This window comes from Aythya fuligula, chromosome 14 (genome assembly GCF_009819795.1).
Source record: "Aythya fuligula isolate bAytFul2 chromosome 14, bAytFul2.pri, whole genome shotgun sequence".
Taxonomy (NCBI): domain Eukaryota; kingdom Metazoa; phylum Chordata; class Aves; order Anseriformes; family Anatidae; genus Aythya; species Aythya fuligula.
In genome coordinates, this window is record NC_045572.1 from 19,886,182 (window position 1) to 19,903,530 (window position 17,349).

Here is a 17,349-nt window from a genome sequence, read left to right on the forward strand (position 1 = left end):
CAAGCAGTGTCCGATGAGCCTGAGTGTGACTCAGGTTCTCCAGAGCACTTCATTCAGAAATGGGCACTGATGGTAATCAACAAGCCTAAAAAGGCAGCAAAGAAGATAGCTGCTCTTTTGCTCTTTGCTGTGTTTTATGCAAAGTGCCTTGAGTCAGGCAGTGTTGCAAGGTTATGAAAGCCAAAAGAACCCCTCTAGCAGCAGACCATGACCATGATATCCTGGTGGACACGACTACAAGCAGGAATAGCTTGCAGGTGCCAAGGCATGGTGCAAGGGAGAAGGAGGGGTCTGCAAGTCTCCTCTCTAGTTGGAAGAAATCTTAGTCCCCCTTGACCCCATGCTTTCTCCACTTTGTGATGGTAGATCCTTTCAACTTGACGACACCTCCAGAAATCTGCCCCAATCTGCTGTGTCGTCCCCTCCTTCCCCCTCAGCCTTAGGCATTTTCTTGAGAGTGCTGCAGGCATCCCTTAGCTGAAAGAATTCTGGCCTCCCACAGATGTGGACACTAACCACAGCCACTAACCCCATATAGCAGTGTCCAGTCACAGGGACGGGATGCTCAGAGGCACTGAGGAGGGTATGTAAGGTTACCATTGGCCTCATGCTAACCCTAACTCGGAAAGCAGTATAGTCAAGTGGTGCAAGCCAGCAGTGTCCTGAGGGAACAGTAAACATGCACTGTATCCTGCCTGTGAACTGGCAGATGACACTTCCCGTCTAATTGGGGTGTCACTTGTCTGAATTGCATCTAATTGCAGGAAGCTCCCTGGTACAATGGCGTCGCTGTTTTAGAAAACAACAACAAAACACTGTATTTTGTTAAAAAAAATTGACATACGCCAGCCAGGATCTCTTTCATGCTGATACCCTTCGGTGTAACTGCTTAGAAAGTGCTCATAATTTAAGCTCTGGCATTTGGTCTAAATTGCTGCAACTTTTGCTTTACATTGTCCATCCGTATGTATAACATAAAGGGAAGAATATGCATGGTCTTTTGCTCCTGCTCTTTTTGAGGCCTTTATCCCCCAAAATGAAAGTAGATTTCAGAGTTTCGGTATGTTTTCTGTGAGGTCTTACTGATTTATGGTGTTCTGAAAAAGACAGTATTTCTGATTCTTAAGAAGTGTGCTCCGTCTGCTAATTAGGAGCAGGAGAAGCTTCCTTCGAGGAGGCCACAGCACTGCTAGATGGGCGTCTCAAGGAGGTTGGACACCAGGAAACCGCAGGTGTTGCCAGCGGCTGGGGAACCCACCCCCTCCGACGCTGGTAAGGCCCAGAGCTGTGCATGAAGCACCCTGGGGACAACAAACGCCCTCTTGCTTTTCCAGTTGATGGCAGAAAATCCATTCGGCTGATTTAAACCTCAGCTGTTTGTGATTTAAAGCATAGCTTCGGATCTGACCACCACCGACAGGAAAAGACGTGCGTCACTGCTGGCAGCAGCCCAGCTGCCCTCGGACGGCACCGCACGGCACCGCGCGGCCCCTCCGCGGCTGCTCGCGGATCCGCGGCCGTGCTGCCGCGCCGCCGGGGCCGGGCCGGGCCGGGCCGGGAGGCGGAGCCGCAGCGCCGGGAGCGCGCCGGCGGCGGGTTGGGCCGTGTCACGCGGCCGCGAGGCTGCCAAGGCCGAGCGGAAACACTACTCTCGCGGCGGCCGGAACCGGGCCACCATATTTGGCGTTTCCTCCGGGCCTTTTAAGGCGCTTCCGAGGCCCAAAAAAGGCTTTTCCTGCTCACGCCCTCTTGGGGCCGCACCGCGGAGCTTCCGGGGGCCGCCGGGCCGCCTCGGAACGGCCCCGCCCCTGGGGCGCCGCGGCGGGTCTCTCGCTCGGGCCGGGCCCCGCCCCGCCCCGCCCGGCCCTGGCCGCGGGCTGCTCGTCTGGCGGCTGCGGGCCCGGGCAGCGTCTGCTCCACGCGGGCTCCTGTGGCGGGTCCGGGGCCCTCAGGTCGCACTGCGGACGCCCGCTCGCGGCGCGGCCCAAAGGAGCTGCGGCTGTGCGCTGCCGTCTGAATGGCTGTGCTCCCTGCGACCTTTGGAGGGCAGGCCTCTGCCTTCCCTCGCTGCCGGCTGCTGCTGCGGTTTCTTTAATAGGGAGTGAGTCGCTCTGCCTGCACGCCTCAGAAATAGGTAGGATGCAGTTTAACCCGGGGAATACGGAAGAGTCCTGTGCCCGTGTTTTTCGTCTGTAGAGCTTTTCCATAAGCCGCTCTTTGCTTGGGGAAGTGCAGGCAATGCTTGCCCGCATGGTTGGTTTGCTCTTTAATTACACTACTCGGCCCTGGAATGTTTATAGAAGAAAAACTGATCCATTCATTTCCTTTTAGAAATAAAGGGAAGAAAATCAGCTATGGCAATTTTAAAGAACCCAACTCCCTCCTGTGATATGCTGCGTGCCCTGTTATGTCCTGGGAATGCTACTAGAGAATCCCTGTTGGTGAAATACGATTGTTAAAGCTGTTTCTGTTGCAGCTGTGAGTTGCTCTTAACCATGGGCCTTGGCTGACAGAACAGATGAGACTTAGCAGGGAGAATAGAGAGCTTGAAGAAGAGATTTTGGAGTGAAGAGCTATGTGATCATGGGCCGTTCTTTCCTCGGCAGCTTTCACTGGTCCATGTCTGGAACACCGAGGATCTGAGAAAGATCTTAAGTAACCCCCAAGGCAAATAACTTTTTAGACTCTAACCTGACATCCATGGACTGAAGTGATCTGAGCTGCAGAAGGCACCCTTAGGAGAGCTGCCCACAAACACACCTTCACCATTGTTGAGTTTGACTAAAGACAGGTGAAGTGGTCCAAGGTTGGCTCATGAAGAACTGTAACTGAGGGCTGTAAGGCTATGTTGGTTGACTTTTGATATAAGTATCTGTTTCTTTCAAAAGTTTTCTATTTGTGGCCCAGTAGACCAGAATTCTCAAAAGCTATGTGTGTGTAGGTAAAAAATACTTATGAAGAGGGTTTAGATACGTGATTCTTGAGCTATACGTTGCATGTTTTTACATGTGTATGTTATCTGCATGTAGCCATAGTGCTGGTTACACCTAGAGGGAAGGCTGTGTGTTTTAAAGTACTCTGAGGCTCTAGGATGATAATATACGAACTGTAGCAAATGAACAAGAACTTTGTCAATAGTTAAGTTGTTCTGCTATAATCAAAATGTCTTTGTTTTTAAAAGCACAGGCTTGACTTACAGGCTAATGATTTATGATCTTGACTAAAGAAACTTACTCCTGTTAAAGAACAGAAGACAATGTATATGCCTAGTATCTAGTGTTCTTTGGGCTTTGATTTTGTCCTTTGACACTGCCGTAATGAAAATGACAGATGGTTAGGCAGTATTATTCTTAACATGCACATTTCATTTCCTTAACTATAAAAAGAATCAATAAAGCATGCTTCTGGAACTTTTTTTTTTTTTTTTTTTTTAAATCAATAAATAGGCTTATATTTGTGCTTTTTTAATTTTTGTAATCTTTTCATACTACTTTTTGTCCCTCTGAACACAAATGATGATACACAATGACACTATGAGTAAAAATGTCAGTGGCTATAAGTTCTGCTATCCAATGTCCGCTGTAAGTTTGACCTGAGTTCTATGACCTGATTTAGCCATGTAGCCTGGCTACTGTGATTTGTCTGTAACAAGAAAACTACTCGTCACAAATAGGCTTTCAGACATCAGAGTCAGGGCAGGGAGACAAAGGTTTAATTTGATCTTGAAAAGGTTGAAAGCCTTTAGACTCCTGTAAAGATGCAATTACAACTCTTAAGCAGGCTCAGTTACAACTCTTAAGCAGACTGAACATTACTTGTTATCTGACAAGGGCAATTCTTCAATCCAGCAAATTCCGTTAGGGATGGTTATAGAGATTCTTCAAAACATGTTACATAATTAACATCAAAAATGTGTCTATCCCAATTGCTGTACTCCTTTGATAAAACAGATATTGGTAGCTCTCAGGTAGCTTATGTGCCCAGCTGTGTACTAAGTCACTGAGCTGTCTGGTGTGTTCAAATGCGTGGCATTCTATGAGCTGAGTTTATGAAATGGAACTATGCTTCCAGGTTTGGTGCCTGTATATGTATATAGGCACTTTGGTGTATACAGTAATTGCAGTTATGGCAGCCTCAGGGAACCCTCAAGATACTGTTAATGTACCTTACTAAAACGTAGGTGTCAGTGAAAGAAATGTGAGTAAATTCTGGAAAACAAATGCTCTGCAGTGAATGAGTGTAATTCTAGCACTTCTAACAGTTCTGACTGCATTTGTCCTTGGAATACCTGGAAGAATGTTGGAGCATAAGGAAGTAAAGGGACAGGCTCAATGAGTAAATCTTGCTAAAAAATTCCTAGAATAAAATGTCAGCAGTAGTTCTCATAATAGATTGAGAGAGATTTCTTACCTAGTTAGCTGGAGAACTGGACATGAAAGTATATTTATATATATGTGGAAATCTGACAAATCTTAAGAAAATGCACAGCACCAGCATTTTGATCTGAAGGTTCTAGTGATTAAAGGTCATTGCCATGATTCTTAAATTCTTTTTGTGTAAATAAGCCTGAGGATTATAAGGAACTCCATGTGTATTCAAAAGGCTAGAAAGCAGCAATGAGGTATTGAATTTAAAGGCAAAAACTGTCTGCACATCTGGCATTTTGCCCTAAGGAGAAGGGCATTTTGTGGACAAAATCAGGCCACCTGAGAGGTTGCAACTGTAGTTTTAACATGCCAGAGATCATGACATAAAATGAACACATGCTGATTTTTATTTTGTATTTTTATTATTTATTTATTATGTTAAAAAATGCATCTGAATTAAAATACAGTAGTTAAGAAGTAAGCAAATGTTGGTGCCGTTTATTAAGAAGTCTTGTACTTGATCAAAAGAATCCAGTCTCTGGTCCACTGTAAGATGTAGTCTTGGAGTACTCTTCCAGCAGTTGAGACCTGTGGGTAACACGTTTCATGAACCCATGTCTTTGCACATCTACTTCTGTCCACGTGATTTGTGAAGCTAGACAAAATTATAATGTTCACAATATTTGGTGGGAAAGTGAATTTTAGTGTATCCATGTGCTGCACGAAGAGAGAGGTGTGTGGGTGTTTAAACTTGCTATTTTGTAACTGAATTTGATGGCTGTTAAGGCTTTTATTGTAGAAGATGGTGAATAATACCATTTCCACGACAGCTACAGAACTGTCTCCTTCCCTTCTTTGCACTCTCTGTGGTTGAAGAAGCAGAATCTGTTTTGTACACCAGGTGGTTTGTACCTCATATCATCCATTGTTTTCTGTACTTTGTGTTATTCTCTTTTATTGTTTCTGAGGAGTAGAGGCCTGCACTGTCCATCATATTCAAAATGTTTCCTGCCTGAGCAGGGGTTTGTACCAGATGACCTCCAGAAGTGCCTTCTAACTTCAACCACTCTGGTTATGTGATTCTGCGATGCAGGATGAACGTAGATTTATTGTGGTATATATTTTTTTTTTCTCCTATTTTTCTTCATTATTTGCCGAATATTTCTAAACGTCATGTCTGGCTTTTGAGCAGTGAGCTGACCTTTTAGTCTTACTTATTGTTAAGATCTTTTTGGGTGATAACAGTTCTCTTGGAGACCATCATATGATGTATAATATTAAAAATTTGCACCCCCAACCCCTGACTTGTTTGTTTGTTGTATTACCTACATTGAAAATCATCTGCAACTTCCTTGTCTGTTTCCACAACATTGTTATCTCTTGTAGGTACTCTATGGGAGCATTATTATTATTATTATTATTATTATTATTATTACTAAACAACTGCTCAGAACAAAAGCATTGTCAGAAATCTGCCATCTCAGTATTCATCTGGCTTTTTCAAATACTCATTAAATATTGTTTCTTAGTGCTGGACAGAGATCTCTGTTGGTGATTTTTGCCTAACTGAAACTGAACATTTATTACTGTTCTTTCAGCTTTTTAGTAAGTTGCTTCTCTGGAGGAGAGCTGTTCCTGTCATCTCATACCTTTGGCAAGGTCTGTACAGAACAGTTTATGGAAATCCAGATATAGTACATCAGGTGAATTTCACATGTCCACGTGCCCATTGATTCTTCCAAATAATTCTAAAGCATTTGTCAGACATAAATTTGTCACACACATACACGCTAATTTTGACTTTCAGAATTGCTTCTACTAGCATACCTGGAAATAGAAGTTGGACTGATGCTTTCTGAAACATGTATAAAAATTTGTCATGTATGTTAACTTGCAGTCCCCTGGTACTGAGGTAAAACATCGCAGCTATTATGCTTTTTCAATTGCACATTTGAGGGGTTATGATATGGTCTAGTGATTTATTGTTACTCATTCTGTTGACTTAATCCCTTCTGTAATTATCCTACAGAAACTTTGGTATATGGGAGTTGTATTACATAATATTTTAAAGGTAATTTTTTGGCACAGGAACTTTTCCAAGTTTGTCTGAAATAAAATGAGTACAAAATTAACTTTTTTTGGTGCCCTTCTTTTGTTTTAAACATCAGCTGCTCTTACAAATTCTCTGACAGTCTCACAGTTCCTGATATGGCTGAGTGTCCTGGTTTCAGCTAGTATAGAGTTAACTTTCCTCCTAGTAGCTGGTAGGGTGCTATGTTTTGGCTTAGGATGAGAAGAGTGCTGATAACACACTGATGTTTTAGTTGTTGCAGAGCAGCGCTTACACCAAGCCAAGGACGTCTCAGCTTCTCGCTCTGTCCTGCCAGCAGGCAGGCTGGGGGTGCAGCAGGAGCTGGGAGGGGACAGACCCAGGACAGCTGACCCAAACTGGCCAAAGCGGTATTCCATCCTGTCTGGGGTCATGCTGAACAATATACAGGGGTGGCTAGCCAGGGTGGGGGGGCGGCTGCTCGGGGATAGGCTGGGCATCGGTCAGCGGGTGGTGAGCAATTGCATTGTGCATCACTTGTTTTGTACACGTTATTATTATTAGTACTATTATTATTATTAATTATTATTATTATTTTCCTTTCTTAATAAGCTGTTGTTACCTCAGCCCACAGGCTTCATTTTCCTGTTTCTCTCCCCCGTCTGAGAAATGGAGGGGGGAGGGTGAGCGAACTGATGTGTGGTGCTTAGCTGCCGGCCGGGTTAAACCACAACACTGAGAAAAAGGAGTTTCAGTTCTCTTGCTGTCTGCAAGTTGTTTTCCCCAGGCTGTATTTCTGGACTGCTTTATTGTGTTTTAATATGACAGTTTGTTACTGCTTCCATTTCATGCTTTTCAGCGTAACTTCCACTTCCGAAGAGATATCATCCCTTCAAACCATAATCCAAATATTTATTTTTGATCTGTTCTCAGCCCTTCCTAACAGGTAATAAAACACGATATCTGATGTGACATCTTTAAATGTTTTCCTGTCAATAGAAAATGTTTTTACTTTTTTAGCTGCACCATTACTTTGTCTTTATGTAAAGGTAAGGAAGTTTAACTCTCTTTTTGAGCTATGACCCACTGTAGTAGATACGTTGTTTGTTTGTTTGGAGGGGTCTGTTGCAGGGCTCTTAAACTGTTCTTGTGCTTCGAATGCAGTTCTGTGCTTTACTTAGGAAAATGTAAAGGCTTTACATCTTTATCCTTGTGGTACGCATTACCCCAGACCACGGGGTTGTTGTTTTTTCTACAATTTTTAGGTTAAATTTGTCTTTTTAAAAAAAAATAAAAAATTAAACATCAGCAGTTTCATTGCATGTGGTCTATTATAAAGGGTATCCCTATGGTATAGGATCCTTCTATTTTTAAAGATGCCTGTAGTTTCTAGTGATTTTCAATCCTTCTACCTTGTACCATTTTTTCTAGCTATGCATGGTCACTCTGCCTCAGTGTTCCTTTGTGTGGCGGTGGGAACATTAAAAAAATAAAACTGTCATGGAGGCTTTGGTCTAAATAAAAAATTGAAGACTAAGTCACCCCTGACATTTTTTTTAAGTGCAAGCTTCCTTTCCAAAGACTTTTTTTTCTTCTCTGTGTCCTTCATATCACCACAGATGTACCTTGTGCATCTTTCCTTGCACTTCTAGAAAGTCTGCCCAACTCTTCCTTGGTTCCTATTTCCTGCACTTGGTTGGCAAGTCATAATCCTAGGGAGTCACATTGCTGATAAACACGTTGCAAATCACTAGAGCCTAAATCTCCCTTAGGATAGCATCCATCCTCAGGTGTAATCCTCAGTGACAAAGCCTTTACCTTCTGAGGAGGATCTGCCCCAGAACTGTTCCCTGTCATGAGCCTTGCATTTTTTTGTCTGTGGACTTTTCCCTTTTTCACAGCACAGGTGTTGCCAGCTCAAGTTGACACTGAAGGTGTCACTGAATAGTCTTCCTGAGTTCCTTGGCCTCAAGACACAGACTTTTTCCTGGGAAACCTGCACTGTCTGTGTTTAGTGCCCCTGGGGTTTGTAATCCAACAGCCCTTGGTACAATAGACTGGGGATCCCTCTGCCAGCTAATGGTGATGGGGATGATATTGAGAGTCGTAATAAACCATTTTGCTGTTGCACATGCATCTGTCTGTCTTGCATCATAGTCATTTGGATTATTAAGCTATGATAATGGAAGTTTGTCAACACAGCTAAGGTTTTTCCCATAAGTCTTAGAGAAAGTGGGTGGTTTATAAAATAGTGCTTAAGAAAGAATATGCTACAGAGAAGAGGGCTGATCACAAAACTAGTTCTACCCAGAATGAGTAAAGTAAATAAGAAAAGGTATTTAATACTGAATGTCTCCTTCTTTTAGCTAGCTACAGATTTTACTATTTTGCTATTATGCATCTGGATCTACCCAATAATGTTCTTTTGCTTAAGCAGAATTCGGCATAGTGTAAGTGCATATAGGTTCCAATAGAAATACACAGTGTTATTGCAAGGTGGGTTTTAGAAACTCCTTCTGTCTGAAGGAGACATGTTCAGAAGCAGGGAAAATGCTTCATTTTCTGAAGAAGGAATGCTAGACAGAAGAAGTCATATTTTTTATGCCTCCTGTAACAGGGAGTATTGTGATTCTAAGCAGAGAAGAAGGAAAGTTATACTAATGTGTGCCATCAGTTCATGGACTTGAAAGTCTGGGTATCTGTCTGCAATGACTGGAAAGTAAACGCCACATCTCTTTCCCATTTTGCTGTGGCAGGGACTTTGTGTTTTTCCTCTAGGAAGATGGTAGCTTATGGTTGCTCTTGAAGATAGGCTTAGTCAAGTGGTATTAGATGAAAGAATTATGCTCAAAGTTCTTTTGTACAAGCTTTAGAGATTTCTTGATAAAATTTCTCAGCTTTAGAGAGAGCAGTTGTCTAACAGGTGTTTATCTTTCTTTGTGGTGATGCTAATAGGCTTCAGATACTAGTGTCCCTATGCTGCCACCTTATGTTTAGAAACAAAAGCAACTTGGATGTTCTTATTAGGAAATATCTATGTTAACAATTCTTAGGTGACCTTGTAACTGTATCCCTAGTCATGAGCATGAATACTATCATATCTATTTACGCAGTTAGGGTTCCTTCACTTTACTACTTTAATTAAGGAAACTGAGACTAAGGCTTTTGGATTAATATATATGTATGTATATGTACTATTTTTAATTTCGAGTATTTTCCTTCTTCAAAATTCCCGTCTGAATTTTCAATGGGTAGTAAGCTGTTTTATTTCCTAGCTAAGGTGGATGTGCTTGGCCAGGTTGAAGACAAGAAGGGCTTCTGTAAGTTCATCAGTTACAAAAGGAAGACAAAAAAAAAAAAGGGGGGGGGGGGGGTCCCACTGCTGAATGAGATGGGGGACCAAGTGACACAGAAAATGGAGAAGGCTGAAATACTGAACATCTTCTTTGCCTTAATCTTTACCAACAGGAGTGGCAACAAGAGAGGAATCCCAGGTTCCAGATGGAGACCAGGAGGCAATGTAGAGCAAGGACTTTTTTTCTTGAAAGAAGATCCAAACAAGGAATACTTAAGCAAACTGGTCACTTGGGCCCTGATGGAATGCACCCACAGGTGCTGAGAGAGATGGCATTGTGAGGCCATTCTTGACAAGGAGACTAGAAGTGCCCAGACACTGGAGGAAAGCAAATGTCACTTCTATTTTCAAGAAGCTTTTTAGGAGTCAAGCTAGCTTCTGATATTTGAGAAAGGCACAAAGCAACACTAAATAACCTTAACTGTACCTTGGAGCCTGGGATGCACATCCCTCTCCAATTAAGCTAGATAAGACAAATAGTGCTTTTATTCTCCATCTGCGTGTTTGTGTGTACCATCTGGGTGCATCTGAGAAAAAAATTGTTTTGTACCTCTTAGAACACTTGGTCTTATACAGGTCTTTGCAGCACCTGAAGGAAGTCCGGTGGAAGAAATGTGGATCGGAAAAGGCAAATATTAGTTTTATATTAATGTTTTACTTCCAGAGAGCCATCGGGGAATTCAAGGAATGTGTGACGCTGTGCTACAGAAATGTGTATGTGTAGGAATATATATACTTCGGCTAAACAAGTAGGCTATGCAGGAATTGTGTAGTACGTCAAAAAGTAAATAGGAAAATTATCCACAGTCAGCCTGAAGCGGGGTGTTAACCAGGAATTCAACCCTTCCAAAGTGCACAGGTGGGTTTTACAGAACTCCTTAGAATAGGTAGGTTTAAATACTTAATTATTCTTGGTTGATCACTTGTCAGGGTGGGTGGAAGCTTTCTCTTCGGTATCTGCTACTGTGAGCATGGTAGCCAAGGTAATTCTGGAACAGATGATTCTCAGTTACGGAGTCACTGAAAATACTGACTCCAATCAAGGAAGTCTCTTTGCGCCACAAATAGTACAAGGGCTAACGTAGACTCCAGGAATTAAGTGGAAATTTCACACTCCTTCACGTCCTTCCTCTTCTGGAAGGGTGGAGCGGATCAGACAGTAAAGAAGAAATTGACTAAGTTCTGGAAACTCGGCTCCCCTGGACGAAAAAGTGCTTACCTTCAGCACTTCTCCAAATCCAAACTGCACCAAGAAAAGATGTGGGAGGGAGTTTCACTGTATGAAACGTTACTTGGATTGCTGTACCTGGACGAAGGGAATGAATTACCTCAATTTGAGACACCACATGCTTTTCTTAAGAGCCATGCGCTTGGGCTGTCGTCTTCTTTGTCCTCTCTTGGGACCTGTGGATCATTAGCTCAAACCCCATCCTTGAAGCCCCAATGCATCCATTCCGAGCAGGAGGTTGGGTTCTGATATGAACATTGAGCGAATAGAAGCTGTAACCTGAGTGGGACAGACTGTTCCGAGTGCTCCTGAGTACTGAAACGACAGTAAGAGTGGCTGAAAAAGGCTGGACCAACCTTATACCTGGGTAAAAGCATTGGTGAACCGTAATACCTGAGAGACTGCCTTAACAAAGACTTTTAAGGTCGAAACTGTTAAAACTAACTATTGTAAACCTTTGACTTCTCCTTAGAAGAGTTCTTATTGAATTAATGAGTAAAAGGAATTGAATTGCACAGAATTAGAGTGTTTGCAGAACGCTCCCTGGAAATGGGAGAAGAAGAAAGGGGGAGGGGTTCAAATGGTACTAGATTTATTACCAGCCTCACAAGGAGGAGCATGCAATTAATGTTTGTAATTAATGCTAGTTGCTGTACACATGTAGATCAAACGGGACAAAGGTGACTGATCTCAAAAATGTTGGGGAAAAAAAAAGATCCTACATAGAGCAGCTGAAAAGGATGCTTCCTGGGGATTTAGGAAATGGGAGAAACTAACTTCGTGGTTACCTGAAGGGAATTGGCTCAAATAACTATTTGTTGTTATAATAATAATGGCATTGTGTATTTGTCATTCCCTGAGATGTCCAAAGAAAAATAGTGTGCCCTAATGTTGGAAAAACTTAAGGGTGGGAGATGCGAAAAGGTGAAAAAACAATAGGAGTAAGAAAAGAAGAGGGGAGAGTAGTTGTGAGAAACAGAGTTGTGCTTTTGCAATAGAAGGTGTTTATTCGCAGTAGCATAGCAGCAGGGTGTATGGTAAGAAAATAAAGGGAAGGTTCCGCTGTCCCAAAATAAGGAGGATAGCTAAGAAAATGGGACGAGCAGTGCAAAATCAGTAAAAACAAAAATCATGGGCCCTTGTTGAGTGGCGTTTTTTTTATTATTACTTTTTTTTTTTAGAGTAGTTATCTTAAACCTCTGCTTTCAAAAATGACAGCTCTGGGTTGAAACATGGCTTGGTATCCCTTTGTTTCTATTAACTGCTAATCATGGCAGTGTGTTCGTGGAGATACAAGGCTTCTCTGCTGATTAAACCTAGACTGCATTTTCCAAGGGCAGGTGTTTCTAGATACTGCTCTTTTAAGAGAACAAAATTCAGCGCTACATTTGAATATCAGCTAATCGATATCACTTCGAATTATTGGTATGCTGGCTTTTTTCTTATGTGCATTACTGTATGCAGAAAGAGGAAACTCTAGGCTTTGTTATTTTTCCTTTGGCTGTTAAGATTTATTGAAAATGCATTTACAAGATCTGTTTCTAATATCTGTTTGGATCTCTTCTTTAAGATCGTGAAAAAATCTCTCTTCTTGAGGAGGTACGTACAAGGACCAATGGAAATTCAGAAGTATTTCATTGAATTTGCTATAAGGGAAGGAGCAAGGTTTGTATAGATATGAATGATTCAGAGTTAAACGCTAACGTTGTTCATGATAGCAAATCTCAATCTTTTCCAAAACAAGTATTTTGTTTTGACATACTTAAATTATTACAGTTTTAGTGGTCAAACTGCCGTTGTATTTTCTGAAGTAAATGGTTGTTACCTAGAGCTGATGTGTGAAATAGAAAGATACGGGTGGTTATGGAAGAAAGACCCAGAATTTGCGTGGGTTGGGGAAAGGTGGCTGTATCAAATTAAATTTGCCATTCTGATGTCAGAAATGAGGGAAGCTCTTCCATGCTGGAAACAGAGAGCCTCTGCTAATACTGTTTGTCGTGGCAAAATAATACTGAGTTATTTAACTGCTGTTTTTGGAAGAAGAAATGAAATTACTTCCCTAGGTTTAAAAATCGTGTCTTAATACAGCACTTAGAGAGAACGCTAGAGGAGCTAGAGTTCAACAGCCTACCCAACAGAGTTAATCAGGTGAACGGTAGATAATAGTGTACCAGCCAGAGGAATACGGACCGGGAATGAGTTTGCTGTGCCGCAGAAGAGTGGAAGAGGACGTAGCTGTTGCCCTCGCCATCCTGGCGGTCAAGTGATCTTACTGTCAGAGTCTGAGAAGAAGCAGCAGAGCTTTAACTTTACGAACCTCTATCGGCAGAAGCTGGGCTGTAACCTTAAGGACGTGCTATGAAAGGTGTGGCTTTTTTCCTGTGGAGGGTGATCTTTGCTCAACAGGCTGAAAAAAATAACCATTGCTGCCCCTCCTGCAGGTGGTGAGAATTTACTCACTTGAATACTGTCATTAGCCGTTTTACGTGCAATAGGCAGTGGATCGCACTAAAATGGGGCACTGTCAAATGCACACAGTGTCTGCATTGTGGAGAGATCCCATCTGTTGTCCCCCCCCCCCAATAAAAAACCAACCAACCAACCAAAAAAAACTCCCAGAAACACCTGCACTGGTAATATTGCATGTTGCCAGCACAGAGACGAGGGTCTTGTTCCTGAGAACTGCTAGCCATGCCTTTAAACTTGAGATTCAGCGTAGATCGAGAGTAAAGAAACTGCTGTTGTGTTAATGAAAGCTAAAGACAGCCCTGTGACTGTTACCACTTGGTGGTTACTAACCAATCTACCTCAGACTCTCTTCTGTTTTTATCTGCAGACATTATGAAAGCGCACCTGAGGCTTCCCAGGTCCCTGACTTCAGTTCTCTTTCATCCCGTGAGGAGGACGGAGATTCTTCAGGTGGCCTTGCCTTGGCACACGCTGTGCTTTGGAAGCACTAAAAAGAAATGCTTTTAAAAGTGTGCATTTATTTTAATGTTCATACAAAAGAGATTGTTTATGAACAGTGTTGTTACCGGATCACTAATTTGATATTTTAACTGTATACATTTTTTTGAACATAGGTGTGTGTGTGTGTGTATATGTGTATATATATATATATATATATATATATATATATATATATAAAAAATAAACCGTTTTATTAATTCTCGTTAAGTGCTGATCTGAGGAGTCTGTAATGGGCAGCGCTGAATTCCTCGAATTGTCTGTCACCAACAGACCGCTAATATTTTTTGTGAAACCAGTCTGCATATCCTGAAACCCCACTTCTGGTAATAGCTGCGGAATGTGTTTGTTACTTACCTCCCGGTAGCACGTACCCTGGAGCACCTGCCTCATCAGTCAGCTCAGCCTGTACAGGGTGTACATTTTTGCTCCAAGGCTAAAGTGTTAAAGACACCAAGTTCCAGCTTACCAAATCCTTGGTTACCTGAGTTAATATCCTCCCTTCCGTTCCTCTTTTGTTCAAAGGTAATGTTGTGAATCACAGAAAATGCAACGAAGACTGGAGCACCTGCACGTAATTAATATTTTCCTTTTAAACGGTAATATACCAGTAGTAAGTGGCTCTTCAGATAATTTTATTTTCGGTTGTTCTCATTTAAAAACAGTCTCCTGCTCCTTTAACAGCTTTCTTTTAAAAGACAGGTTGAAGTTGTGCTGGCGTTAACAAGCTCTTCACAAGGTACTGGGGCTGTCCTGAGGATTCCACTTGACCAGCCAGCAGAAGAGGCAGGGAAACAAACTTACGTTGATGGCCTGAACTTCTCTTCCTATTACTCTTTTTAGTACTAGCCAGCGTGTGTGAGACATCTTTTCCTTCTCCTGTGAAGCAGTGGGCTGGTCTTTCTGGAAGAGGTTGTTTGACCATTGGAATTACACCAGTGAGATTCAAGAAGGAAATGAAATCCAAAAGCAGCAGCATATCTTTATTACTACGTTAAGTGAGAAAGTGACACGTGGAACGAACTCGTTATAAACAATTCTGAACTCTTTTTCTTAGCGGGAACGTACTTATCTGTACCGTTGAACGTACTTGGGGAAAAAAAAAAAAAAACAAAACAAAAAAAAACAAACCACAGTAGTACCTTGGAATACATAGGGCGATTCATCCCTTCAGGATCATTACACGGCAGCTGTATGTCACCACAATACGCCTCTTTTGCTTAATGGTGGACTTCTAAGAGGGAATTTACTTGGGTCAGGTATACTGTGTGTATGTGGTTTTATGCGTGTAGAACTGCCTGTACTACGCTCTCTCTTAAATAGGTGGTGGTAAGAGGAGACAGCTTTCTTCTAGTAGATTCTTACTTAAGTTTCTTTAGTGATTCTGGGGGCACTCACTTGACCGTGATGTGCCTGAGCAGGGCCTGTGACCTGGTTAGCATCTAAACCTCCTCCTCTGATGTGGTACAGCTGTCTGCTAAATTAGTTACAGAAAGATGGTGATTTTAACTCAGACAGTTCTCTCTTACCTCGCTATTGTTTTATCTGGGTAATTTGAATTTGAACAGCGGAGGGAAAAGATGCCTTACACTGAAACGGACGCGAGTCTGTGAGAAGAAAGCCAGGCGTCCTTCGAGACTGTGCCAATGAAAAGGCGAAGAAAAATGAGTGGAATAAATCTGAGTGCACGAAGTCCTGCATCCCGAAGGGAGCACAGAAGGAAGGTTGCTTGCTTAGAAGAGCAGTGGATGCTTCGTGCCCGCCTTAAAGAGAATATTAACAGAGAGAATTCTTTGTAAGACAAGCTGCCCCGCGGGGTGTGGGTAGCAAATACGTTGGAAAAAATACAGCCACAAGCTCCGAATGGCACAGTAGGCGAGCTGTGATCCGCCTGGCAAGCCCTCCCACGGGCGCCCTCTGCCGCCACCTGCTGGTGGAAAGCCAGTACTGCAGGCGGCCAGGGGGCGCGCGTGCGCGGTGGCGCCGACGGGCGCCCTCTGCCGCCACCTGCTGATGGAAAACGAGTACTGCATGCGGCCGGGGGCTGCACATGCGCGGTGGCGCCCGCGGGCGCCCTCTGCCGCCACCTGCTGGTGGGAAACGAGTACTGCAGGCGGCCGGGGGCCGCGCATGAGCTTTGGCGCCCTCTGCCGCCACCTGCTGATGGAATACGAATACTGCAGGCTGCCGGGGGCCGCGCATGCGCGGTGGCGCCAGCGGGCGCCCTCTGCCGTCACCTGCTGGTGGGAAACGAGCACTGCAGGCAGCCGGAGGCCGCGCATGCGCGGTGGCGCCCTCTGCCGCCACCTGCTGGTGGGAACCGAGTACTGCAGGCGGCCGGTGGCCGCGCATGCGCGGTGGCGTGGTGGCGCCAGCGGGCGCCCTCTGCCGCCACCTGCTGATGGAAAACGAGTACTGCAGGCGGCCGGGGGCCGCGCATGCGCGGTGGCGTGGTGGCGCCAGCGGGCGCCCTCTGCCGCCACCTGCTGATGGAAAACGAGTACTGCATGCGGCCGGGGGCCGCGCATGCGCGGTGGCGCCATCTGCCGCCACCTGCTGGTGGGAAAAGAGTACTGCAGGCGGCCGGGGGCCGCGCATGCGCGGTGGCGTGGTGGCGCCAGCGGGCGCCCTCTGCCGCCACCTGCTGATGGAAAACGAGTACTGCATGCGGCCGGGGGCTGCACATGCGCGGTGGCGCCCGCGGGCGCCCTCTGCCGCCACCTGCTGATGGAAATCGAGTACTGCAGGCGGCCGGGGGCCGCGCATGCGCGTTGGCGTGGTGGCGCCCGCGGGCGCCCTCTGCCGCCACCTGCTGATGGAAAACGAGTACTGCAGGCGGCCGGGGGCCGCGCATGCGCGGTGACGCCCTCTGCCGCCACCTGCTGGTGGGAAACGAGTACTGCATGCGGCCGGGGGCTGCGCATGCGCGGTGGCGCCCTCTGCCGCCACTTGCTGGCGGAAAACGAGTACTGCAGGCGGCCGTGGGGCCCTGCATGCGCGTTGCTTATTACGTCGTTGTTTTTTTTGATGTGTAATTTCCTACGCTCCTAGATTTTTCTTCATATGTAAATCACACAGAATCACAGATCTTCTAGGTTTTAAGAGACCTCAGGATCATTGAGTCCAACCTCTTACCTAACTCTAAGGTTTGAGCTAATTCCCGTGGAAAATATTTCATTTACTTTCTTGGCGGTATGGTCCTTTCTATGTTCAAAGCTGAGGGATAAATACGGTAAATTTTGCTTCTAGAAACACCCCAGTTCTTTTGTCTGCACTCTGCATGCTGTAAACTAGGGATAGGCACAAAAAAAGCAAATAAAAAAATAAATAAAAGAACACAGCTGCTGCTGCTCCTGCTCTCTTTCTTGTGGTTTGCCCCTTC

The 17,349-nt window shown here is 44.3% G+C and overlaps 2 long non-coding RNA genes across 2 annotated transcripts; both read left to right on the plus strand.

The window, feature by feature from the left end:
* Positions 1–1,900: 1,900 nt before the first annotated feature.
* LOC116494910 lies at positions 1,901–3,396 on the plus strand. Its single transcript, XR_004253903.1, has 2 exons — positions 1,901–2,134; positions 2,332–3,396. It is a non-coding gene; the product is annotated as an uncharacterized LOC116494910 (long non-coding RNA).
* Positions 3,397–12,823: 9,427 nt separating this feature from the next.
* Positions 12,824–14,118, plus strand: LOC116495031. The gene is made up of 2 exons (XR_004253919.1): positions 12,824–13,365; positions 13,837–14,118. It is a non-coding gene; the product is annotated as an uncharacterized LOC116495031 (long non-coding RNA).
* The last annotated feature ends 3,231 nt before the right edge of the window (positions 14,119–17,349 follow it).